Source organism: Wyeomyia smithii, chromosome 1 (assembly GCF_029784165.1).
Source record: "Wyeomyia smithii strain HCP4-BCI-WySm-NY-G18 chromosome 1, ASM2978416v1, whole genome shotgun sequence".
Taxonomy (NCBI): domain Eukaryota; kingdom Metazoa; phylum Arthropoda; class Insecta; order Diptera; family Culicidae; genus Wyeomyia; species Wyeomyia smithii.
The window spans coordinates 84,990,025-85,017,315 of NC_073694.1; the positions used below are offsets into that span (position 1 = coordinate 84,990,025).

The 27,291-nt window shown below is 37.5% G+C and overlaps 2 protein-coding genes across 5 annotated transcripts in view; one reads left to right on the top strand and one right to left on the bottom strand.

Annotated features, from left to right (window-relative positions):
* Nucleotides 1–10,982, bottom strand: part of LOC129717782 (acetylcholinesterase) — a 111,148-nt gene extending 100,166 nt beyond the window's left edge. For 3 of the 4 annotated variants that reach the window (XR_008726742.1, XM_055667939.1, XM_055667942.1), the window contains exon 1: nt 10,791–10,982. The gene's annotated coding sequence lies outside the window, so the exon portion shown is untranslated. Of the gene's footprint in view, nt 1–8,813; nt 9,080–10,790 lie in introns of all 4 variants that reach the window. The other variant, XM_055667941.1, reaches the window with a different exon arrangement.
* A 5,178-nt stretch (nt 10,983–16,160) lies between these two features.
* Nucleotides 16,161–27,291, top strand: part of LOC129717785 (inhibin beta chain-like) — a 74,208-nt gene continuing 63,077 nt past the window's right edge. Inside the window, exon 1 of the mRNA XM_055667947.1 lies at nt 16,161–16,255. The gene's annotated coding sequence lies outside the window, so the exon portion shown is untranslated. The remainder of the gene's footprint in view (nt 16,256–27,291) is intronic.

The window sequence follows — 27,291 nt, forward strand, 5'->3', positions numbered from 1 at the left end:
TAGTTGTAAATTTTATACCTTCTTGAACAGCCTCGTACATCGAGTTACAGTTCAACAAAACGGACATTAGCTGCAGCATGGATTGTTGTAGGTATTCAATCTTCTCGGGAGTTGGACTACCTAAATCAATACTGGCTGACTTTTCAGCACCAAACACGAATGGTTTGTTACTGTTTGAATTTGAAATATTACCTGTAAGGACACTGGCATATGAACAGCCTGGTGTTGCCTGAACAGGATTTTTTGTCTGAAATTTGTTATCTGAATTTAAATTATTACCTACAGACACACCTGCTAATGAAAGTGCTGGTGATGCCTGAACAGTATTGAAAGTCTTTTGTATACCCACATTGACAACAGGTTGCTTAGAATTTCTACGTTGTCTGGAAGCAATAATTTTTGACCTTACAGGACAGTTAAAGAAATTAGATTTGTGATTTCCCCCACAATTTACACATTTGAAACTATTAGTGGTCTCTTTCACGGGGCAGATATCTTTCGTGTGACCAGTGTCACCACAAATCATACATTTTGCTGCCATATGGCAGTTTCGAGTTCCATGACCATAGGCTTGACAATTCCGACATTGAGTAAGATTATGGATTTCTCCATGTCTCTTGAAATTCTCCCACTTTATTCGCACGTTAAATAAAACACGTGTTTTTTCCAAACATTTCAAATTATGTACTTTGGTACGATCAAAATGTACTAAGTAATTTTCCTGGTGTATTCCAGTTTGATTAATTTTGGCATTTGCCTTTCGTTTCATTAAAATTACTTGGTTGGGGGCAAAACCAAGTGATTCTGACAAACAATCTTTAATTTCATCAATAGATTGATCATTTGAAAGACCTTTTAAAAAAACCCTTAAACGGTCTCTCGTTTTTGGCATCAGAAGAACAAAATTTATACATCTTTTTAGTCAAATACTGTAAAACATGTTTATGGCCATCAAAAGATTCGGCCAAAATACGAATTTCGCCTTGGCGGCCAATTTGAAAATTAACTTTCACATCCGACAGAAATGATGAAAGTTCTGATCGAAATGCTTTAAAATTTGCTACAAATACCACAATAGGTGAAACTTTAACCTTCTTCATAACGGCTTTATGCTCAGTATGAGAAGTTTGAACTTCTTGATCCCCAACGGAAGAAAGAATATCATACCTGATAGTCGAAATTTCAGTGTCACTTGGAGGAGATGCCTCACGTTATCTTGAAGCCGCATCAAAGCGAGCTTTTTTATTTCTTCCAGGGATAACTGGAAAACTTCACTACACTTTCACTTCACTATAGAATTTAAGTAGAAATATCTCAAATTTACTCACTAAACACTCGTTAACGAAAACAAATTTATTACTTTGCGTTTCAACAGGTAGTCTTTCAAGAAGATTGCCTGTTGAAAGCGAAAAACAAAATTTCAATATCTTTCGGTAGTCTAAAGCAGGCATTAGACGAAGCAAATATTTGCTATTTTTCAATACAGATTTAATTTTGTGCAAATAAAAATCGTACCAAAAATAGCAAATATTTGCTTCGTCTAATACCTGCTTAAGACTTAGCCTCGAGCTGTTGGTAAAATGCGACCGTACTGTAGGACAGTTCAAGTCGATCTGCCTCAACATAATTGAAATATGGTATCGTAATATTTAAACGTTTCTGGTATTGTTGGTGATTAAATTGCTCGAAACTAAGAGTCATTTCTTTTATTTTGCTATTTCTAGAGCACTAACATTACGTCAAATTTCATATTTCATACATTAAGTACAACATCAATATTTTAGAACCCAAAGAGTGAATATTCCTTTATTAGATTGAGGCGTTTATTGTAAATCTATTTTTACAAATCATTAGTTTGAATTACAAAGGCTGGGTCTGACTGCTAGGTGGAATAATTTGTATTTTATCCTCACACGTTAATCGGACGACGTTGCCGTTGGAGCCGAATTATTCTCTCGACAACCTGCGAAAAAACCTTTGATTTCATTGAAGAACCAAACAAAACCTAAATTAATCCACCTAGCGGTCAGACTCAGCCTTTCTCATTCAAACTTGTTATTTGTAAAAATAGATTTACATGAATGCTTGAATCCAATAAATGTATATTCATTCTTTGGGTTCTAAAATATTAATGTTGTAATTAGAGTATGAAATATGAAATTTTACGTAATGTTAGTGCTTAAGAAATAGCGAAATAAAAGAAATGACTCTTAATTTCGAACAATTTAATTATGAGCGATGTACGATGCCACATTGAAATCATGTTGAAGCCATATATATTGATCAAAGCAGGTATAGTTTTGAATAGTCTTGGAATTTCTTTTTTTTACAAAACTTTGAACCACATATCAAATTGATATATAGTTTGTTATTTGTAAGTTTGAGAGATGACCCGTTTGTATGACACTAGTTATGTTCAAAAAAGTCGTGTAATACTTGAGATGTTTTTACAATCGAATACATAACGGTTGCTTAAGTTCGATTATAATCAAATTAAATGAGAACGTATAGGGCAGCCAAAATTGAAATCACGTGTTCACTAATAATTCATCATTTAATCCTTAACTCGCCCGTTCATCTGATATCACTATTGTTCAAATCGGTTGTGTAGTTTCTAAGATAATGAAGTTTCGTGATTTTCACATTTCAATACATTACAGACGAAGTTACAGTCCGATTACAGTAAAATTCAATAGGGTGTTATGAGGCAACTAGACCTTTCATTTGACACTAATTTTGTAGAAATCGGTTCAACCATCTCTGAGAAAATTGAGTGAGTTTATGTAGTCTTCGGAATATGTTTCTTTTCATAACTGGATTTCACATTTTTAAACATAACAGGCAAAGTTATAATCCGCATGCAAAAAAAATCAAAAGGGTCTCATGGGGCAACAAGACCTTCCATATGACCTTGATTTTATGAAAATCGGTAAAGCCATCTCTGAGAAACATGAGTGAGATTAAATAGTCTCCAGAACACGTTTCTTTCTATTACTTCTGAACCACAGGTTCAATCTTCATAAAATTCAAAAGATAAGGGTTGTTTAGGTAGCCCGTTCATTTGAAATTTATTTTGTTCAAATCGGTTGTGTAGTTTCTGAGATATTAATGTTCCGTGATTTTTACATTTTGATACATAACCTCTAAACTAAAAATACGATTAAATTATTCAATTAAATAAAATTAGAAGAATTAAATGAAATTCAATAGGGTCTTATGGGGCAACTGGACCTTTCATTTGCAATTGATTTCATTGAAATCGGTTCAGCCATCTCTGAGAAAATCGAGTGAGATTGGGAGAGCGTTACATACACACATATACACACACACACACACACACACACACACACACACACACACACATACACACACACACACACACATACAGAAAATGCTCAGCTCGTCGAACTGACATTCGGCCCTTTTGAGCACTTTTATACCTTTAGTTTTTGCAGTGATTGCTATACCTTTCTAGGAGAAAGGCAAAAAGCTTGTATTCGCACAATGTCATATTAGCTGAACTGCGCTGAAATGGCGTACGGTTATATCCAGTTATGAGTCTAAATCTATACCTATAAAAATGCAGTCCGGTCTGTCTGTCTGTCTGTCTGATCCATATAGGCCCGGAAACTACCGAACCGATCGACGTTAAAATTGTATGTAGGGGTTTTTGGGGCCGAGAAAGGATCGTATGATGGTTTGAGCCACCCTCTTCTCTGGAAGGGAGGGGGAGGGGTCCCATACAAATGAAACATACATTTCTGAACAGCTCAAGAACTAATCAAGTAAATGGAACCGGATTTGGCATGTGGATGTTTTAAGGGTAACAAATATATCCACATTAGTTTGACACCCCTCCCTCTTCTCGAAGGGGAACCCAAATGGAACACAAATTTCTGCACGTCTCAAGAACAAACCAACTAAATGGAACCAAATTTGACAGGTTAATGTTTCAAGGGATGAAAAATATGTCCATAATGGTTTGACACCCCTCCCTCCTCTGGAAGGGAGGGATCCTATACAAATGAAACACAAATTTCGCACAGCTCGAAAGCCAATCAAGCAAATACAACCAAATTTGGCATGTGAATGTTTTCATGGGTAAAAATTATGTCCGTAATAATTCGATACCCCTACTCCTCTTCATACAAATGAAACACAAATTTTTGCTTATATCGAGAACTAACCAAGCAAATAGAATCAAATTTTGCATGTGGATGTTTTGAGGAGTATCAAATATCTCCATATTGGTTTGACACCCTTCTCTCTTCTGGAAGGGAGGGGTTCCATACAAATGAAACACAAATTGCTGCACATCTCGGGAACTAATCAACTAAATGGAACAAAATTTGGCAGGTGAATGTTTTTAGGTGTAACAAACACGGCCATAATGTTTCGATACCCTTCCTTCTTCTGGCATGTCTCCAAATACCATTTTGAAATTCAAGATGGCAACTTCCGGTTTCTGAAAAACAGCGGCAAATGACCAAATACCACCCACTATGAGTGATTCCAGAATTGTTATGATGCACTGAAGCCACAAATCGATCTCAGACATTTTTAATTGTAAGATGGCGACTTCCGGTGTCTGGAAAACAGCCGAAAATGACCAAATACCATCCAATATGAGTGTTTCTTGAACCAAAATGCCGCTCAGAGGCCAGAAATTGTCTCCAAATGCCATTTTAAAATCCAAGATGGCGACTTACGGTTTCTGAAAAATAGCCTGCAGTAACCAAATACCACCCAATATGAGTATCACCGGAACCAGACTGATGCAAGGATCTACAAATTGACCTCAGACACCATTTTGAATTGTAAAATGGCAACTTCTGGGAAACAGCCGAAAATAACCGAATACTACTACATATGGATATGTACGTAATGATGGAAAGAAGTCAAGTATTGACCCTGGACACCATTTTGAATTCGAAGATGACCACTTCAGTTTCTGGAAAACAACGAAAATAACTGAAATGCACTCAATATATTTCCGGAATAGAGGTGATGTTCATAAGCCAAAATTCAAGAATGTTGTCATTCCGATAAAACCAATCATTTCAAACGATATAAACAAATCGCAAGGAACCAATGAATTTGAAATGTTTAAAATTATTAAATTAAACAATAAAATAAGCAAGATGAAGTTTGCCTGGTCAGCTAGTTCAAAATATTTGGGAGTGACGGAATTTGTCGCGTACTCCGATCGATTGAAAAGCGCTTAGGTGCACAGTACTTCCAAATGTTCATAGACAAGGTGGATAGTTTGGGTATGTTACTTTGCTAACGGTCTTGGACCAATTCATCTGATCAACGGATTATGGATCGTTTTATGTACAACAGCATCATGGGAGACATTATGTTACCTTATGCAGAAAGGAATACGCCTTTAAAAAAGCGCATCCCCAAAGTGGTCACACAATGTTTTAAGGACAATAGAGTAGTCGGGATGGATTGGCCACCACAATCACTGGATCTCAACCCGATCGAAAACCTTTGGAAGATCATAAACCGAAGAATCAATCGAGTAGAGGCACGAAATAAAGACCAGTTATTTGAACAAATCCGAAAGGCTATGGAATCAATTCCACGAAGCATTATTGACGACCTGATCGAGTGTAGGCCTCAAAGATGCAAAGCTGTAATTGACAATAAAGGATTTGCTACGAAATATTAAATGCTAATATTTCCTCGTTAAACGTTGTTGCAAAGTTGTATTTGTTTTGTTCAGGAGAAATATTTCTGTAATTTGATTTTTTATTGAATTTGTTATTTTTTCTGTGTTCTTACTTTTGTTGAAATAAACTCGAAACATGTTATTTACTTGAATTCTTATCTTGTTTTCAAAAAAGACTTTCAACAGATTTTACATGAACAGTTTGATGAATGTATGAGACTAGTTGCAGATGACTTGTCCAATATACTGTATGTCAGTATTGATGTTAATAAATCAGTTCAATCACAGAGATGTAACTACGTGTACAGCTTTTGTACATAGGTTTTATTCAAAGCATTGTAGGTCAGAAACCGTTAGTTGTATGGAAAAAAATTCTGAGAATAAGTTGTAGAAAATTATTAATGCCTCATAAAAACATTGTACACTGGGATCTTTTTTTACGCGCTTACGCGATACCGCGTTGAAAAAATCCGCGTATGAAAAAACCGCGTAATTTTGAAAAATCGCGTAAAAACTACATTCAATAATAAGATCCGATTGAAAATAATGGCACGTAAGTGAATATAAACTTTAAAAATGATATAAAAATGGTAACGAAACACACAATGAGTTTATAGTGCTTCTAAAATGAAAATTTATTGAAGAACATGACAATAACTTTTTTTATAATAATTTTGCCACATGTTTAAGCTTTCGTTCCTTATTCGGAAGCTAATCGCAACGATCCTGACTCGTATCGTCATACGATTATTGATGTATTTTTGTTCCTTCTTCCCGAATCAACGGAAATCGCCTATTTTTTGATAATAACAGCAAATATATTAAAAATATGCATTATTTAGATTAATAAAACAGAATATCTTACTGTCATGAACCATACGATTGATTTTTACTTTATTGGATTAACTTATACTAAACCTATTTAATACCGCGTAAAAATAATCTTACAAATCGCATAAAAATAATCTGCGTTATATAAAATACTACAAGGTATACAGCCCTAGGGTTGTATGAAATGGTGACGTGGGACTAAACACTGTAATTAGGGGATTTTTTGTTACAAAATATACAGAGCCTGCAGACAGAATCAAGGTGTTTGCTCAGCGACTGTACGTATTTTTATTTTCAGCCTCCCCTGGAAATCAATTTTTTGAAATATATTCAACAGCACTCGAAAGAATATCGTATATATTTGGCGATATTAGTATTACCCTGCAGTATTTTTTTGTGCAAACAACATGTGTTTGACAAGGCACAAGCATATCATTCTTGTTGAAAAAGCACCAAGAATTTCTCGTAATGCGTCAAAGTCAGAATTAACTCTATATCCTCGAAAAAACCAATAATACTTACGTTATTTAAATAAATGGTTTTGTCTTATTTAACTTTGATTAAATCAAATCTATAATAGGTTCAAAGGTTCATTAAATGGCAAACATAGAAGGTATGTCTAACAAAATTCTTAAGTTCCAGCAAAAAACCATAACAATCAACAATTCCATTTTTGTTTTTTGCTTGACAATTTTTTTCATTTACCTACAACTACATTCGCTGCATTACGAAGACTGCTAATATACATGTAAAAGGAGATTTTAATGAATCTTAGTAAATAAACCAAAAATTCACAAGCATTCGCAGGCTCTTACTATTCTATAAATGTTTATATGTGGAATTTACTCTTTCGATACTATCCGGTCACGATTATTTAGTGAATATCGAAGATAAAATTGAATAAATATCCGTTGCAAAATTTACAATTCTCGTTGAATAGTTTATGGTAATCATATTTATGAGATAAACTTTCAATCACCATCAACAGCAGCATTGCAGTTTTTCCTCGATTGCACACGAATAGAAATGTACGAACAAAAGTGTACCACTGCAATATGAATAGTACCACTGCAGTACGAATAGGAGTGTACCGCTGAAATGTACGAATAGAAGAGTACCGCTGCAATCATAGACGACGAGAGACCTGCGGTTCTTTACTCCACTGGTACTGTTGCTATTACCGGCATGTTTTCTTTCAAGACATCAGTTTTTATGAGGTTTTGAAAGCAGGTTTAGAAATTGTTCAAGAATTGAGATTGTTTTAAACTTTTCGGAAAACTTTTACCTTCGAGACATCATTTTAGTCTAAGCTCATGGAAGCAAAAATAAATTGACCTATTGGGACGGGGAGATTCTGTCAATTTTTATACCAATATTGATACAGAGAATATCACGAGGAACGGATGGTGTCCATTCACGTCGTCTGTGCTAGGGATGCTCGCATGTAATTGGTTCATTGTTCGCGTAAGTTTCCCTGTAACTTTTAATCAATTTTCACCGTTGAGCAGTGAAGTAATAATGATAACTAGCGTTTTATAAAATTGTTACACTTTTTATCTATCCAACAACATATTGGTTATTGCTATCCATCATGTGGTTCAGCTGTTATTAACGTTTGAAATCTGACGCAACATTTGCCAGTTTCATTTCCAATTTTACAGAATGCATCCCAGTATAGTAAACAAAGACGTAGTCCCACGTCAAAAACCGCGTAAAAATAATCAGCGCTATTGTAAAAAATCGCATAAAAAGTCGCGCATAAAAAAACTGCATAAAAATAACCCGCGTGAAAAGACCCCAGTGTATATTGTTTATACTGAAAAAAAATAATTTTTAAATTTTATAGTAAATTTTGATTTATCAAAAAAGAGACAGTGAATCTTTTTCAATGGGAGGTCAAGTTTGAAAAAAAAACATTTGATTTCAACCTTTTACATTACCACAAAAGATCAAAATAATGGTCGCAGTTTCAAGTTTCAACAAAAAATAATTGAAGGTGAAAGTTTAATCCGTTTTTGATGTATTTTATTTTATAATTTTCTCAACGAAAATTCAAAGTAGCTTGGAAATGGATGCATTAACGAAATTAACTAGTACGAGCATTTTGATTTGCAATGAGAATTTAAACTGTTTAAAAATATGAATGTTTCTAATCACAGTAGTTATATTGCTAGGAAACTCTCAATAACACGTTCGGTCTTCTAACAATGCACTCAGGTGTATTATAGAACGCAGTACGGATTTTGCAAATATGTTCCAGTTCTGTGAAGAAAATTAAATGCAAACATTGATAATAATTACTTACTTTGGTTGTTACTAAAACGTGCTTACTCTGATAAGTAATTTAATACACTGAAGTTTCTTTAACGCGGTTTTCACGTGACTTTTTTTACGCGGATTTCGGAATTCACGCGGTTTTTTACACAGATTATTGTACTTATTATTTCAGCTATATATTTACACTACATCGCAAAAAACTATGAACGGAAACTTTTTCATAAAGTAGTGAGTATCTCTCATGTTTTGACGCGTGTAGAAATGCAAACTTCAAAAGTTTTACTTCGATTAAAACTGAAATAAACAAAATCCAAGATTTGAAATCGGCTCTTTTACACACATGCACACTAGTGTAAAACGCCACAGTTAGCGATAAGTTCACGGTTCTGCGTGCATATATACATAATTTGCTACATATTTGCGATCAATAGCTACTTCACTCGAAATTTACGCTCACGGATTCACTACTGCATAATAGAGAATAAAAATACGTGTAAGTATTTTATGGAAGATTTCACTAGCGAAAAATCATGATTTTTCATTTGCATTGATTGAATCATTTTGTTTCGCTTTTAAACTTCAAGCTATCATTTTTTTTTTCCACTTTTTTTCCCGCGATAAGAAAAAGTTTCAGATTTATGTGATAAAAGCATGGTGTGACTATTCTTCCGATATATGCAAGATCAAAATATGCTAATAAATAATATATTTTTAACTATTACATTAAGTCTACAATAATGTTTTTGTTCAGCTTCTTCTATTTATCGAAATCCGTAAACACTCGACATTGAAAGGTATTTTGCATCATTACGTATACACACGATGGAAAAATGATGGGATGGTTAAATAATCGATCCTAGATGATTATTAAGCGTTACCTTTGGCACAGCAATTGAACAGCTACATATACTAAACCTTAACGTACCACAGCCTCACCACAAGAAATATTACAGGGCGAGTCACCAAAATACGTCACCGTAATCCAGGGATAAATTGATCACTGGAGAACTTAATTCGTGATCTAATTTATAACATTAAACTTGGTTTTTCGCCATGAATTTCGAAAACTAATTGTAAGAGCTCAAATAAATATTTTGATCATGAAGAAAAATATTATAAATAAGAGCTTAAGTTGATTTTCAACAAAACTTTCCATTATATTTTATCACATTTGCATCCATACTAATTTTAAAAACATAATTGAATAAACAAAATAAAAGCGATGCAAAATTCCATTTGAAAATGTAATCATTTTGCCGCCAGATTACGGTAGTGTGTATAGTAGTTTTTTGTCTTATCCTGCGGTATTTCAAGCAACGTTTCAGCTCCTGATTCCTAGGATCTCACGATTGTGTGAGTGTGCGGGCGCGAATCTAAGAGAGCGTATGGAAAAACGGATGCCTTGAAATGTGATAGTCCACAGTCAGGGTCGTCCTCTCCTTTTTTCTTCCATCACGTTCCACGTTCTTACACGAGATAGGTACGACCACTTTTTCTTCCGCACTAATACAACTTTTCACTATCGAAGCTATCTGATCACTTAATGCCTGTGCATACGAGTAAAATTAAGATATGTGCTCAGCATACACATAATTATCACAGATTTTGATCATGAATTGAATAAGGCACCGTTTCACCTGGAGTGCACAAACTTTGAGGCAAAAGCATCTAATCTCATCAACAATTGATTCAAATCTTAGATTCCGAAAAACCAAGATATACAGACACTCAACCACATCGCACGCCATATTTCTAACTTCCTTGAACTCTAATTTTTCCAATTCTTAGATTCACAATCTAAAAAAATGGTTTTTCGTAAATTGAACCCAAATTCAACGCCTCAGGTCAAACGTTCATTTCAATCTCGTTAGCATGAAAAATTCATCCACAAGGCCACTCGAATAACGGTCAATATACCAGCCCCCTCCCAAATCCGCCCCTTTTTCACCTAACGGGTATTAGTTCCTTATATCGCGGCAATCAACCACTTCATATGAACACTTACTTCTTACTATGCAATTAAATAATCCAAAGCATTGTTATCAAACCGATTAACAGAATTTCTATCTTTTCATAGCCTCTGCATTAGAAGTTTGTGAAACTACACAATTATTTTTGGTACACACAAGCAAAACCTGCTTTTGGAGTTCATATGTTAATCATGCAATGGCTCAAACGAAACTGAACTGGAAAAAATCTCCTGGTATCAGAACTGATGAGAACGGTTCATTCGTTGTCGCTCGTGCAAAAGCTTCTTCCTACCCTTGTTTTTTCTCTTTTATCTCGTTCCAGATGGGCTAATGTTCTTTAGTGGATTCTCTCTCTGAGTTGGTCACACAACATAAGAGACCGCAATGGGCATTTCACATATTTATTCGCAAGGATATATCCGATCCGAAATTCGCAGCTGATACCATGAACTATAATTTTATAATCATAATTCTATTTATTTTATTTTATTTTACTAAAATTTCACGTACACATGCATGGATAGTATCTTCTAAAACTGCAATTGGCAATATAACTGCAATAAGTTTAAGTGCAATTAGAGTTAAAGAAAACGATGTATTGTAACATTTATTCATTGAATAGTTCAGCTTGTCTTTTTCTATCAGTTTTCAGTACTGTCAAAACTGCAAGTCTAGAATAATCCACTTACCACTAATATAATATTTCTCAAAGCAAAGCGAAGCCTTGGTGCTACATCCCGTATCGGAACTTGACCTTCTGTTTATTTTACACAGACTTCGCAGCAAACTCTACAATGTACAGGACAATTGCGGAGTTAGCGCTACGATCCTACTGACTCGAACCTACGACGACTGGCTTGTTAGGCCAGCATCGTACCTCAAGACCAGCTGGAAGGGGATATTTCTCATGCAACAATATTATTCATAATATTTCTAACTGTTTCAACAGTTTGAGAGCATTTGAGAGCATTATTAAAACCAAAAAAAAACCTAAATTAATCCACCTAGCGGTCAGACCCAGCCTTTCTCATTCAATTTTTTATTTGTAAAAATAGATTTACATGAACGCTTCAATCCAATAAATGTATATTCACTCTTTAGGTTTTAAAATATTGATGTTGTAATCTTTACATATAAAAATGCAGTCAAGTCTGTCTGTCTGTCTGATCCATATAGGCCCGAAAACTACCGAACCGATCGACGTGAAAATTTGTATGTAGGGGTTTTTGGTGCCGATTAAGGTTCCTATGATAGTTTGAGACCCCTCCCTCTTCTGGAAGGGAGGGGTCCCATACAAATGAAACATTATTTTCTGCACAACTGAAGAACAAACCAAGCAAATGAAACCGAATTTGGCATGTGGATGTTTTAAGGGGTAACTAATATGTCCATAATAGTTGGATGAAACACAAATTTGTGCACATCTCGAGAACTAATCAACCAAATGGAACAAAATTTGGCAGGTAAATGATTTTAGTGGTAACAAATATGTACATAATGGTTTGAAACCCGACTCCCTCTTCTATAAGGGAGGGATCCCATGAAAATGAAGCACAAATTTCGCACAGCTCAAGAACCAATCAAGAAAATACAACCAAATTTGGTATGTGAATGTTTTTAGAGGTAATAAATATGTCCATAATGGTTTGACGCCCCTCCCTCTTCTGAAAGTACATGTTTCTTCACAAATTTCTGCACATCTCGCGAACTAATCAACTAAATGGAACCATATTGGCAGGTGAATGTTTTTAGTAGTAACAAATATGTTCCATAATCGACCTCAGACAACATTTTGGATTGTAAGATGGCAACTTCCGGTTTCTGGAAAACAGCAGAAAATGGCCGATTTCCACCCAATATAATAATATCAGGATCTAGAATAATACACAGGAGCTAAAATCGACAACAGATAGCATTTTAAATTCTCCAAATGCCATTATGAAATCCAAAATGGCGACTTCCGGTGTCGGAAAAACAGCGGCAAATGACCAACTACCACCCAATATGGGTATTTCCGGAACCGTAATGATGCACTGGAGCCACAAACCGACTTCAGACAACATTTTGAATTGTAAGATGGCAACTTCCGGTTTCTGGAAAACAGCCTGAAATGGACGATTCCCATTAAATATTAGTATTTCTGGAACCAGAAAGATGCACAGAAGCTAAAAATTGATCACAGACACAATCTTGAATTTTAAGATGGTGACTTCCGGTGTCTGGCAAACAGCCGGAAATAACCAAATACCATTCAATATGAATGTTTTCGGAACCAGAATTACGCCCAGATGACAGAAATTGATTTCACAGGCAATTTTAAAGTCCAAAATGACGACTTTCGGCTTCTGAAAAACAGTCCAAAGTGACCAAATATCACCCAATATGAGTTTTTCTTTAACCAGTATCCTAAATTCCATTTTGAAATCCAAGATGGCGACTACCGGTTTGTGAAAAACAGCCTTAAATAAACAAATACTATCCAATATGAGTATCTCTGGAACCAGAATGATGCAAAAAGCTAACAATTGACCTCAGGCACCATTTTGAATTGCTAAATGGCACTTTATAGGCAACAGTCGAAAATGACCGAATAATACTCAATATGGATATTTCCGTAAACGTGATGATGAATAGAAACCAAACATTGACCCTGGACACTATTTTGAATTTGAAGACGACCACTTTTAGTTTCTGGAAAACAACCAAAAAAACCTCCCAATATGGGTATTTCCGGTGTCAGATTGATGCCAGAAAGTCTGCTGATGATGACAGAATACCACCCAATATGAATATATTCAGAATTAAGGCGATGTACAGAAGCCATAAGACGAGGATGTTGTCATTTCGATAAAACCAATCATTTCAAACGATTTGTTATTTGACTTTGATCGTATCCTATGGCCGATTCGTCGTGCCATTGCAGACTTCAAACAAACCGAAAGGAATCAATGAACTTGGAACGTTCAAATAGTACGACACCACATTTAAATTATGTTGAGGCCACATATGTCGATCAAAGCAGTTATAGTTTTAAATAGTCTTTGAATTTCTCTTCTTTCCATAACTTTTGAGCCACATATCAAATTGTTATGAAGTTTGTTATTTGTAAGTTTGAGAGATGACTCGTTCGTATGACACTAGTTATTTTCAAATAAGTCATGTAATCTTTGAGATAATAGACTTTCGTTGTTTTATTAACAATTTAATACATAACGGTTGCTTGAGTTCGATTATAATCAAATGAAATGGGAACGTGTAGGGCAGCCAAACTTTGAAACCACGTGTTCAATCATAATTCATCAGTTAACCCTTAACTAGCCCGCTCATCTGATAATAATAATCGGTTGTGTAGTTTCTGAGATAATGAAGTTTCGTGATTTTCACAAGTCGGCACATTACAAATAAAGTTACAGTTCGATTACAGTAAAATTCAATAGGGTCTACTGAGGCAGCTAGACCATTCATTTGACTTTAATTTTGTGGAAATCGGGTCGGCCATCTCTGAGAAAAGTGAGTGAGTCCAAGTAGTCTTCGGAATATGTTCCTTTGCATAGCTGGATTTCACATTTTTAAACATAACAGGCAAAGTAATAGTTCGATTGCAAAACAAATCAATAGGGTCTTATGGGGCAACAAGACCTTCCATTTGACACTGATTTTATGAAAATCGGTTCAGCCATCTCTGAGAAACATAAGTGAGATTAAGTAGTCTTCAAAACACGTTTCTTGTCATTACTTTTGAACCACAAGTTCAATCTTTATGAAATTCAAAAGTTAAGGGTTTTCTAGGTAGCCTGTTCTTTTGAAACCAATTTTGTTCAAATCGGTTGTGTAGTTTCTGAGATATTGATGTTTCATGATTTTCACATTTTTAAACATAACCTCTAAGCTAAAAATCCGATTACAATAAAATTCAATAAGGTCTTATGGGGCAACTAGACCTTTCACTTGCAATTGATTTCATGAAAATCGGTCCAGCCATATCTGAGAAAAGTGAGAAAGAATAAAAATCTGCACATACACACACACACACACACACACACACACACACACATACACACACACACACACACACACACACACACACACACACACATACAGAAAATGCTCAGCTCGTCGAGCTGAGTCGAGTGATATATGCCATTCAGCCCTTTGGAGCACTTTTATACTTTCGGTTTTGCAAGTGATTGCTATACCTTTCTAGGAGAAAGGCAAAAATACAGTTACAGAGAGAGTATTAGAAGTATTTGAAATAAATAAATTCACTCGAATTACTAATAACCCATCTAATAATTTTTGTCACTATGAAGATAAGTTTAAGAGAACAACACAATCTTGTCTGAATAAAATGAACGTAATTGGGTTGTTTAGCTACTCATGGATTTCTGATTTTTATATATCAGCTAAAAGAGTGTAATTTTCTGAGCAAAACGTGATTATTTTAAATTTTATATCATTTTCCTTCGATTTTCAAATAAAGATCGCTCTAAATCGCTACAATGACAGTTAGTATATGGGCGAACTGTCATTGTAGCGATTTCGAGCAGTTTTAATTCGTGATTTAAAAATTTTCAAAATCACGTTTTGCTTAGAAAATGTAGCTCTTTCATAAAAAACTGATATAGCTAAAACACCCAATTGCAAGAATGATTTTCGTTCCTAAATCCTTTTGAGCCCATTGTGATGAATAACCTACGAAAGACTCTTCGCCAAACATGTATGTATAACAGTGCAAGCAAGTGTGCGTTGGTAACACACCTCCAAAACATTTTCAACGTCTAATGTACGATGACATCGCCCAACGAGAGAGAAAGTTTTTCCCGGCAAGAATAATTTTCTATATACTCTCGGTTTTATTCTTCTCTGTTTTGTTATTATTTTTCACCAGATTCACTTACAATTCTACACACATAGCGTTCTATTAAACGGGTTTTACTACATAAATGTGCCTAATGATCAGCTGAGTCGAAGTACAAATGGAGACGAATGGTGGTTTATACTAGATATAACACCGTGTTAGACGTTATAAACTTCACAACAAACTGTTAGTGCACAAGACAATTGTCTTTGATGACTTGTAGATTTAGAAATTATAATTATTAGATACCAGGAATTATCGATTTTTTTTCCTATCCAAATGACGTTTTTCTAAAATAATTTTACACGACCATATGAACAAAGTTCTTTTTTGGTTATGTTTTCAATGCTCTATCACTCGTAATTCAGTTTCGTGTCCTATTGTCTCAGTCCATAGCCAGCAGTCTACCGGAAACAGCAGGATTTCTGCATCGCCGGATGCTGGTTAGCACGCTAGCCGAACAGAAACGCATGCAACCGAGCCTGTGAAACTACCACTCAGTGTTAGTGTTAAATCGACGGCACGATTGAAACACCGGAGCCACTGTCAGTGTTATATTATCGACCACGGTGTTTCATACTTGTGCAAACATCGGAGCCGAGGGCATTAGCTTCGTGAAACTTCGTGCCTCTTCAAAATCAGGTACTAGCTTTGGCATCGTCTATCTCACAGCAACTACTTTTTGTATACAGATTTGTGTGGAACTGTCTGGCGCGGGTTTTGGAATATGTCTGATGGCATTCATCAAAATTCAGGAACTTTTGAACCTTGTACGTATGTAACTCATTTCTTACCTTGACCTTCTCTGTCCTTCCAAGCATAGTTGTCCCAGCGTACATAGGGTTTGTGTAGAACATAAGACTACTATGATTGGAACGGCAGTTCTGGACATAGGGTAGATCTGCTTAATATAGACCTGTTCTTCTTACACCAAATTACACATTATAAATATACTTATTTTGATTTATGCTTTGACAACTTCAACAATGTTCTTCATTAAAAATGTTGCAACAGACGTTTACTATAATATTCTTCATTAAAGCTGCAAAAAATGTCTTTTAATAACAGCTACCTGGTTTGTCATGGTTTGTTAACGTTTTCATAGGAAATGGCTTTACCAAAAACTGTACTGACATCACACTTTCCGAGCGAAAATAATCAGTTTTTCGATGAACGGGTAGGATAAGAGTGTCTTTAAAAGATAAGCAATAAATTTTACTAGAAAAACACTCAAAATATTGAAAAAAATATTGGCCCAATTAAGGGTTGAAATAATACTGCTTTTCTTATTCCGGAATGCTTCATTTCGAACAAGAGCTATCATCGAAATAACGCCGCGAATCATAGTTACCACAGTTACCATAAATTTGTTATGATATAAAATTGCTGCAAAAATGGGAAAAACGCCGAAAATTGGTAAAATATATACTGAAGCAGGTCAGGGAAACCACGAAAAGGTAAACAAACTGCATTGACTGCCGCGGAAGAGGACTCATTTGTTCGCTGGATAACTTGGAAGGCACGTAAAGGATTCCCTATTACGAAAGAACGGGTACAGTTGATCCAGATCCAGAACTCTCAGTGCGTAAGCCAGAGTTAGTTTCATCAGCGGCAGCTACGGTTGAAAAGATGTATTATTTAGACCTGGCTCAAATTAGGAAATTGTTGTGGTCCAAATAAGGAAACGGTGGCCCATTGAAAAAACTGAAGCGATGATTTATTTCTTCTATTATGAGGAAATAGAGGTATTATCTAGTTGTTTTTCATGCAGAAAAGATGATAAACATGTTACTTCATGTTTATACATAATGAAATACTTAATTCAGTTTAGATATTTACACTTTTTCTTGCAAAATTTGCAGCTGCGCTACTAAGTGGTCCATTAAAGGCAGTTACCCTATGATTTGAAAACTCCAAGCTTTTTTGCCGCATCACGTATTGAAGTGTTGGGTTTGCAGGTAAAAATCTTATGACCTTCCGTTCTATTTTCTTGCATGTTTGTCCCGGTTTTCTCTTTGCTCCACTCTTGTGATCCAACGTCAACTTGTGCTTGAATCCTTTTAGAACTCTTAAGGGGCCATCCACATACCACGTGGATAGATTTTAAACTATTTTGACCCCCTCCCCTCTTCATCCGTGGACAACTGCTCATATAAATTCTAAAAAAATTGTATGGACCGTGGACATTAGCCAACCCCCCTTCCTCTCAAAGCTGTCCACGTGGTATGTGGATGGCCCCTAAGACGGTCAAATTACACATGTGAAGCATTTTTACCTACGCACACAGGCACCGAGTTCATGGAATTTATGGGAGGGGGTGGCAAAAGACCTACGAAAAAATCTGATTTATCTGATTCTTGTAAAATATTGCCTAAAAATTTTGCGTGCTACACTGCCGTTCTAATCATAGTAGTCCCATGTTTCCACACAAAACTTAAGCACGCTGGGACAACTATGCTTGGAAGGGCAGTATGTACGTCTCGACGTTAAGTGATTGGAACGGCAGTTTCGATAGTAACTATCATACACGGTAAGAGTCGAAAACCCATTAATGGGTATTGTTGTACCCATTTTTTTCTGTCATATGCGGCTGTCAAAAAAATGAGTAAATTTAAAAATGTGAAATGGGTAAAATTGTACGCATTAGAAAGACATGTTCTTAGAAAAAAATGGGTCATTTGTTCACCCATTAAAGGGGGAAAAAAATACTTCAAGCATCGTTTTAGTTTGCGCTGTCGATTTGTTCGCACACTTCTACGATCTGTTTTGTTTATTATTTGTCAACAATTGCCATGGAAGGACTTTAAAAGAGATTCGATACTGCGTCGTTTAAGAAGTTGCTAGGTAAACAGTATGTTATATCAAGAATTGAATTTTACAATGTGAGATTTTCTTATATTAGGTCTAGAATGTTCACTATCCGTATGGTATTGGCTTTGTTGCAGAGAATAGCGATTCTGACAATTGATAATAGCAAATAAAATACTCCTGTATTCGTAAATAAGAGTCATTTTTGCAAATAATTAAAAACAATTGAGTTCACTTTCACTTCTTTTCATATTTTTGAGTGAGAAGCACAAAATTTCCGTTTATTTAATAATTGGTAAAATTTCACCCTTTTTTTTGAGAAAATTTATTTCTCAAAATGAGTGAAATTGTACCCAGTTTTTGACGTTTAATCGGTATACCCGTTAATGGGTAAACCGAGTTTACCCACTAAATGGGTTGGCTCACTTTTTGGCGAAATGGTTGAAAAAGTACCCAATAATGGGTTTTCCTTTCTTACCGTGTAGACCACAATTTAGCAAAAAGGCTTGAGGGTTGTGAACAGCGTTGCCAGGTATCCAGATTCAGCTGGATTATCCAGATTTTTGAACATGTATTCAGGTAGACAGATATGATGTCCAATTATCCAGATTTTTCATGAATCATCCAGATTTTATTTTCTCTGTTCCGCAAAAAGGTCATCACTTCAAATTTGGCGCGAAATTTTGCAATTTTGTCATCTCAAATTTTACGTACCCCAAGACATTTATCCGAAGACTTCACCTTTCACCCCACGAAATGACTTCCAGATTTTTTCCAGATTTTTTTTTGCCCTTTCCAGATTTTAAAAAAAAATGACCTGGCAACGCTGGTTGTGAAGTTTGAAAATAACAAATAAAAACAATCAAGAAAACAAAAGAAGAGACACCAACTTTCTAGAATTACCTTGATGGGGCAAAATGATAGGCTTACGGGAAAAAATATTGGGGGGGAGGGGCAAACAGTGCCGTTTTGGGTTGGCGGAATGGAAGATTTCAAATGCGAATAGCTCTCACACAACTGTACACGGGTAAAAATCTTTTACCGGTTACATGACATTTTAGGTCATGAAACCATGAATGTTGGTTTCCGACAGAATGACTCATGATATCATGATCTCAACTCCGAACATCATGAGCTATGAAGAGTGTTTTCGAAGTTGGTCACGCAAAGTGCTTCAATTGTGCTCAAAATCGCAGGGATGCATCTATGTTGAAAAAAAAATCATTTCGTTGGGTTGTTAAGGGGACTAGCTCCGAAATAGGGTGACCATAAAAAACGACTATATTCGATGTATTTTATTTCAAAAAATTCATAACTTTTGAACCAGTTAATCGATTTTCAGTTTTTTTGGATCAAATTAAAGGTAATCATTCCTACACGCAAAAGTTGAAGTCTTGTACAATCATTGTGTCTTCCCGATTCGCACAAATGTTGCAAAGAAATCGCACAATAAATGTGTGAAATGCATAACGCAACAGTTGTACTGCGAATACATTGACATAGAATGAAATCAGAATATGTATCATACACCGACATTTATTTCTCACGTCGTGTGTATTAGTGACTGCACGCGCTTTTTTCTCAAGCGACGTGAGAAATTTCTCTCTCGCTCGTAGAATTTCCGTGTATGTGCGACAAGACTATAGACACGTCACATACAATTTGCAGGTTGCTCTTTCGCTTCTCTTTCGGTTCGGATTGCGACGTGCAGGGCAATATCTCGTTGTTTCATGAAATGAGCGAGACACCCGTGCTGTACATACTTGATACCAGTGTTGTTAGTCTCTCACTCATACTGTCGGTGCGTGCTTGCTGCTATTCAGAGGAATGCAAGAAGAAGAAAAAGTATCTCGAAAGCGTGTGTGCAAAAGACTTGAAAAGCGTAGCATATGTCTCGTCCTCAAGCAGAAAGGAGGAGAATGGTTTTGCTTCTCGCTCGCTTTGCAATGCTGCTTAATACCAGTTGAAACTGTTTAGGTGTAGTAGTTTGGAGCTGCTAAATACATTTAAGAAACGCTAGAGCATTAATTGCGTTATGCCAAACACGCAATCATTGTACTGGTTCCGAATTACATCAACAATTGCGCTAAAAACGCACAATTTTGTACTGGTTTCGCACCATCCAACTTTTGCGTGTAGTTATGAGAAAAAATACCAAAAAATTAATCTGGGTGTTTTTATATGCATAATGTATGAAATTATTGAAATTTTTGTCTTGTTTTTAAATTGAATTTACTCAAATTTAAAAAATAATATATTTCTAAAAGTTCCTCCATTTATAGAGTCAAGTATGCCCTTCGAAATGAGACCAAGAGATATTTTTTATGTTTGCCCCAAAAAGAATGACATACAAACGAAAAACGCATATTTTTTGATGAAAAAAATTAATAACTTTGAGTAAAATTGAGATATTTACGATAGCAGCATTGCAAATTATTTCTCTTAAAAAGCTCTAAAAGTCGTTCAAAGACAGTTTTGAGATAAAACTTGAAATAAAAAAGTTAGAGCGTAAAATGTGTTTTTTCAATGTAAATCGGTTGTTTTCAAAGATAGAGAAAAACTTTCTTTTACAAAATTACTTAAAATTAATGGATCTATAACATTGTAGAACAAATTTTTCTTCTATCTACAAAGATAAAAACGTTAGATACTTGATTTTATCGAAAATGTTGGTCACCCTAATTTTTGATAATTTTTCAATGAGCGCTTTAACATATGTAACAACTTTGTAGAAGAAAGTTTTTCTCTAAAATGTTGCTATAGAGCTCTAGATCCCAATTTCCCCCTAAATTTGGTTTCTGGACCATTGTGCACTGTATTATCAAGAACATACGATCGGAAAAAATTCGGATTGGAGATCGAAAAGGATACAAAATAGTAAACAACTTCTGATAACAGTTCTATAATGCTCGAAATATAAACGGCGGCGAGTGTCAAATGCCTATTTTTTTTTAAAGGGGGGGGGGGAATGTTTGTAATGATTTATTTATGTACTAATATCTATTCAGAATTAATATTGTGTGTTCTGCCACAAATGGTGACATTTCAACACTATTATATATATATATATATATATATATATATATATATATATATATATATATATATATATATATATATATATATATATATATATATATATATATATATATATATATATATATATATATATATTGTACGCTTTTCTATATTATTGAATGTTATTAGCTTTCGCAGTTAAGTTAATGTAATTGTAGGAAAATTATTAAACCTACTTGTCAAGGAAAAAAAAAGGAATAAAACAAAACTTAAAATAAACTTAAAACTATCCTACTGACTATAAAGTGAGCTCATCGTTGCAATTGAGGATTGCAACGATTTTTGTCGGAATTTGTTGATAATTTGGCTTGACATATTTTCTAATGTTTCTACATTAGTGAGCCTATGTAGCTCGTTCGTGCTAAACCAGGGAGGACAGGGAGGAAAATCATTTTCAAATGTTTATTCTGAATCCTTTGAAGTGTCTTCTTCCTGGTTGCACAACAACTTGTCCAGATGGGAACTGCATATAACATTGATGGCCTAAAAATTTGTTTGTAAATTAACAGTTTATTCTTGAGACAAAGTCTAGAATTCCTGTTGATAAGAGGATATAAACATTTTATATACTTATTGCACTTTCACTGGATATTTTCAATGTGCTCCTTGAAAGAAAAGTTCTTATCATAAATTAGCCCTAAGTATTTAACTTGATCAGACCAATTTAAGACCACACCGTTCATCTTAATAACGTGGTTATGGTTGGGTTTAAGAAATGAAACTCTTGGCTTATGAGGAAAAATAATTAACTGTGTTTTAGAAGCATTGGGGGAAATCTTCCATTTCTGCAAGTATGAAGAAAATATATCTAAACTTTTTTGTAGCCGACTGCATATAACACGAAGGCTTTTTCCTTTTGCGGAAATGCTTGTATCGTCACAAAACAGAGATTTCTCACAACCTGGGGTAAATTAGGAAGATCAGAAGTGAAAATGTTATATAAGATTGGCCCAAGATACTCCCCTGAGGCACACCAGCTCTAACAGGCAAGCTATTAGATTTACCATTTAGATAGTTAACCTGAAGAGTGCGGTCAGTTAAATAACTTTGTATCATTTTTGTAAGGTAAAGCGGAAAACTGAAATTTGACATTTTAGCTATTAAACCTTTATGCCAAACACTGTCGAATGCCTTTTCTATATCTTGTACGAGTGAAGTTGTGGGGTTTGACGGATTTCTCCAAATCTCGACAGCAAACGCGAAATGTTGTCTGCGATTAGCTTTAAGAATTTTGGTAAACCGACTATATACGGGTTAACGCGGTGAGTCATCGGATTCTCTAATTGATCCTGGATGATTTTAGGTTTTACTCTCGTAGGATAAGTTTAGCGGTAAGTTTAATGTAGGTAAATCAATTACGGTATGGAATAATATTTAATAAGTATTAATTTAAATGAATATGATTATTATGATGAGGCACTGCACGAGTCCGCTTTCTATGCACGTTTTTGCTCTCCTCCTTTTTTTTTCTTTTATCTCGGTTTTATGACAGTTCTTGATCCGTTCTGTCGGTCAGCGAGCTGAAGTGGTCAGCGATGGTCAGTAGAAGCGTTGCGTTTGGACAGCGCTGCTGCAACGGGGGGTTCGTCACCACATACCCCCGCCCGTAAACCTTGGTTACCTTCTGGATATCCGGAATCTACTAGACTAGGTTTGCCACCATCGGTGATGTCCAAAACAGCTAACTTTACAGCTGGTCGTCGAATAACCCCCGTTGAAGTCCTCACCAACGCTTGACGAACTCTTCCGTCCTTCCCCGGGAACACTTTCTCGATCCGCCCTCGTAGCCATTGGTTCCTCGCCGACCCACCAACCACAAACACTAGATCACCAACTGCCAGATTCTCGGACTCCTCGAACCACTTACACCTACGGGTGATGACTGGTAAGTATTCCTTCACCCATCGTCGCCAGAACTCATCACAGATGCACTGAGCCAGTTTCCAGTTGCTTCTGAGCGTGGATCGATTATCCACTGGGGTCATAGGAAGTAATTTGACCCCGGAGGAACTGCCCAGCAAAAAATGATTTGGCGTTAGTGCCTCTTGATCGGCCGACTCAAGCGGTATGAATGTGAGTGGCCTGCAATTGATCATAGCCTCTGCTTCAAGAATGACAGTTTCCAGTGTTTCGTCATCTGGTTTGCGAGCTGATTCCAAAACTGCCCCAGTTGCAACTTTGACCGATCGGACAAGCCTCTCCCATGCGCCCCCCATATGGGGCGCAGCCGGTGGGATGAATTTCCAACTTGTTTCTGCACTTGTGAATGTCCCGGCTAAGGCATGATTTCTCCGATCGATTTCCTCTTTGAGCTCCCGACTTGCGCCTTGGAAACATGTGCCGTTGTCCGTGTAAAATTCTCTCGGAGGTCCACGGCGAGACACAAAGCGGCGCACGGCCATTATGCACGATTCCGTGCTAAGGGAGTGTACCACTTCCATATGAACTGCCCTAATCGTGAGGCAGGTGAATAGGGCGACCCAACGCTTGGCGAGGCTCCTACCGACTTTGGCGTAAACTGGTCCAAAATAATCTAGTCCAACATATGTGAAGGCACGCAGAAAAGGGGTTAGACGCATCTTGGGTAACGGGGCCATGACAGGAGGCCTTGGAGCAGCTTTAACTACCCGGCACCAAATGCAGCTTTTCATGACTTTTTCAACCAACGATCTAAGTTTAGGGACCTCGAATTTCTGGCGAATTTCGTTGACGACAGTCTCGCGGTTGGCTTGGCGGAAGCGGCGATGGAACCAATCTACGATGAGAAACGTTATTGGATGAGCTTTTGGAAGGATTGCAGGAAACTTAGCTTCGGTTGGTATGTAAGGGGCAGCACCGATTCTGCCGCGCATTCTCAGGATCCCACGGTCGTCTAGAAAGGGCCATGTTTTGTAGATCGGGCTGGATTTGTGAACGCTGCGGTGGCGTTTTTCCGGTGGTCCCTGCGACTCAACAAGGATAGACAGTTCTTCTGGATAGGCTTCTTTCTGAGCGATCTTCCACAGAAGCTCTTCGGCACGTTTCAGTTCATCTTGGGTGAGGGCTCCTCGCTGCAATGGTTTCTGTTTCTTGCTCCGGCAGTAGTTGTCCACGTAGCGGAATACGAATGCGACCGTTCGTTGTAGCTTCGTCCACGAGTTGAAACGGGAAATCTTAATCGGAACGTTCACACGTGTTGTGAAGTGACACATCAAGTTGCTTTCTGAGCGGAGTTCTACTTTTGTCGGCGTAATCGGGCGTTGGACTGGCCACATTTCTTCAGAATCGAAGAGGAAACTTGGTCCCCGGAACCACGGATTATCCGTTGAAAGTTGTGGCCCACTATTCCACTTGGTTGCTTGGTCGGCGACGTTTAGTTTAGTGGGGACCCACCTCCACTCCGTCGGATCGGTGGCTGTTAGGATTTCCCCTATTCGACAGGCAACGAACTTATTGTACCGTCGGTGATCGGACCGAATCCAGGATAACACGGTACTTGAATCACTCCATAGGATTCTTTGAGAAATCGGCAGCTGGGAGTGGTAGCTTTGAAGAGTTTCCAACATTCGAATCCCCAGAACCGCGGCTTTCAATTCGAGTCGCGGGATGGAGAGGGTCTTAAGTGGGGCAACCTTCGTTTTCGAGCCGATGAGTGCCACTTCTACCGCACTGCTTGTCTCCAAGCGCAAGTATGTTGCGCAAGCGTATGCTGCTTCACTGGAGTCACAGAAAATGTGCATCTGCAAACAGTTAGTGTTTTTTGGGATTGCAGATCGAAAGTAGCATCTAGGAATGCGCAGTTTATCCAGTTTTGGAAAAAGACTCGTCCACTGCTGCCACCGTTCGTATAAATCTTCGGATATAGTCTCGTCCCAGTCTGTACCTCTGGCCCAGATGTCCTGAATAAGGATTTTGCCGTGAACGAGAAAGAACGAGATCAGCCCTAGTGGATCGAAGAGCGTCATAACCACTTTGACGACCTCGCGCTTCGATGGAATGTGTCCTTGTTCCAGTACCGATCGAAGATCATCTCTCAGCGCGAAAGAATAAGTGAATACGTCCTCTCTGGGCAGCCACCATCCCCAGTACCGACTCAAATATTCCTCCTCTTTCTAACGACAAGTGTTTGCTACCTCCTTCGGCAACTTCACCAATTCCTCGCAGAACCTCCACTTTGTTGGACAGGAAGTGCCGCAAAGTGAAACCGCCTTTAGTGTGCAGCATCTTTACCTCATTCACCACCTCTATCGCTTCGTCGATTGTTCTGAAGCTATCCAAATAGTCGTCCACGTAATGCTTATCGACAATTGCCGCAGCAGCTCGAGGGAATTCCGTGGAAAATTCTTGGGCGTTTCGATTTTTCACGTATTGGGCCGAGGTTGGAGAACAGGTCGACCCAAAAGTGGCCACGTCCATGACGTAGACTTGCGGATAATCGGTGGGCTTATCACGGAATATAAACCGTTGAGACTGGCAGTCAGGAAACGGTATTCTTATCTGGTGAAACATCTCCATCAAATCTCCGCAAATGGCGACGGGAAATTGTCGAAATTGACAGAGGACTTTCGGCAGCGGAGTCAGTAGATCCGGTCCTTTAAGGAGCTTGGAGTTGAAGGAGGTTTCTCCTACTTTAGCCGCCGCGTCCCAAATTAGCCTAACCTTGTCCGGCTTTTTTAGACTGGTCACGACACCTAGTGGAAGGTACCAGACGCGACTAGCGTCAACGGAAGTCAATTCGGCGAGGGAAGCTTTGTGCGCATAGCCTTTGCGCTGATAGTCAGCTATCTGGTCCCGCACACGTCTAGCCAGCAGTGGATCTTTTTGGAGTTTTCGTTCCAAAGCTTCCAGCCGCCGAACAGCCATTGGATAGCTGTCGGGGAAAGCCGGGTCGTCCGCCTTCCAGAGCAATCCCGTTTCGAAGCGGGAACCATCCATCGTTCGTCGTGTCGTCTCACGTAGGATTCTATTCGCGCGTTTGTCTTCTTCAGACTCTAGCTTTTCATTTGAAACGGTCACTCCTGCACTCTCAAGTGTGAAATAATCGCGCATTTGCTCGTTCATTTCCTGATCATGACTGGGCGCCGCCGCCACGTGGAAGTTGACGAAAACTTGGGGGGCTGATTGACCTGGAATACACCCGTAGATACTCCATCCTAAGCGGCACTTGGCCCCAATAGGATCATCTTTACCCCCTTCGCGAAGCTTAAGTGGAACACATAGCCTGAGATTGTCAAGCCCGATCAGAAGCTTTGGTTGAACAAGTTCGTAATCATTTACTGGGAGGCCGCGCAAGTGAGGGAATCGTTGAGAGAGTTCACGGTAGTTTAGAGTCTGAGATGGCAGTACCAAGCTACTAACTGTCCGGGCATGGACCAGTTTGTACCTGGAAGAATTATTTTTTCCCGAGATTTCAGCCTCAATGACGCGCGACTTTGTTTCGATTCGCTTGACATTTCCTGTCCATTGAAGAGTGAGTGCTTTCGTCGGACCCGAAACACCAAGTTTGTCCGCGACGGAATCCTCTATCAGTGTGTACGATGAACCCTCATCGATAAAAGCAAACACAGTTAGTGATTTCCCATTTCCAAAGAGAGTGACCGGTAAGATGCGGAAGAGTGGCCACGAGAGCTCACAAAATGTTACATGGCTTGCTGATATGTTGACATCAGCAGAAGCAGGGAAAGAGTGAAGTAGTGTGTGGTGTTTTTGCCGACACCCTTCTATTCCGCAACCTTGCCATGACCTACAGGGCCATTTGCCGTGGCTGTTGAGGCACGTTCTGCACAGGTTTTTCTGTTGCACGAGCTTCCAGC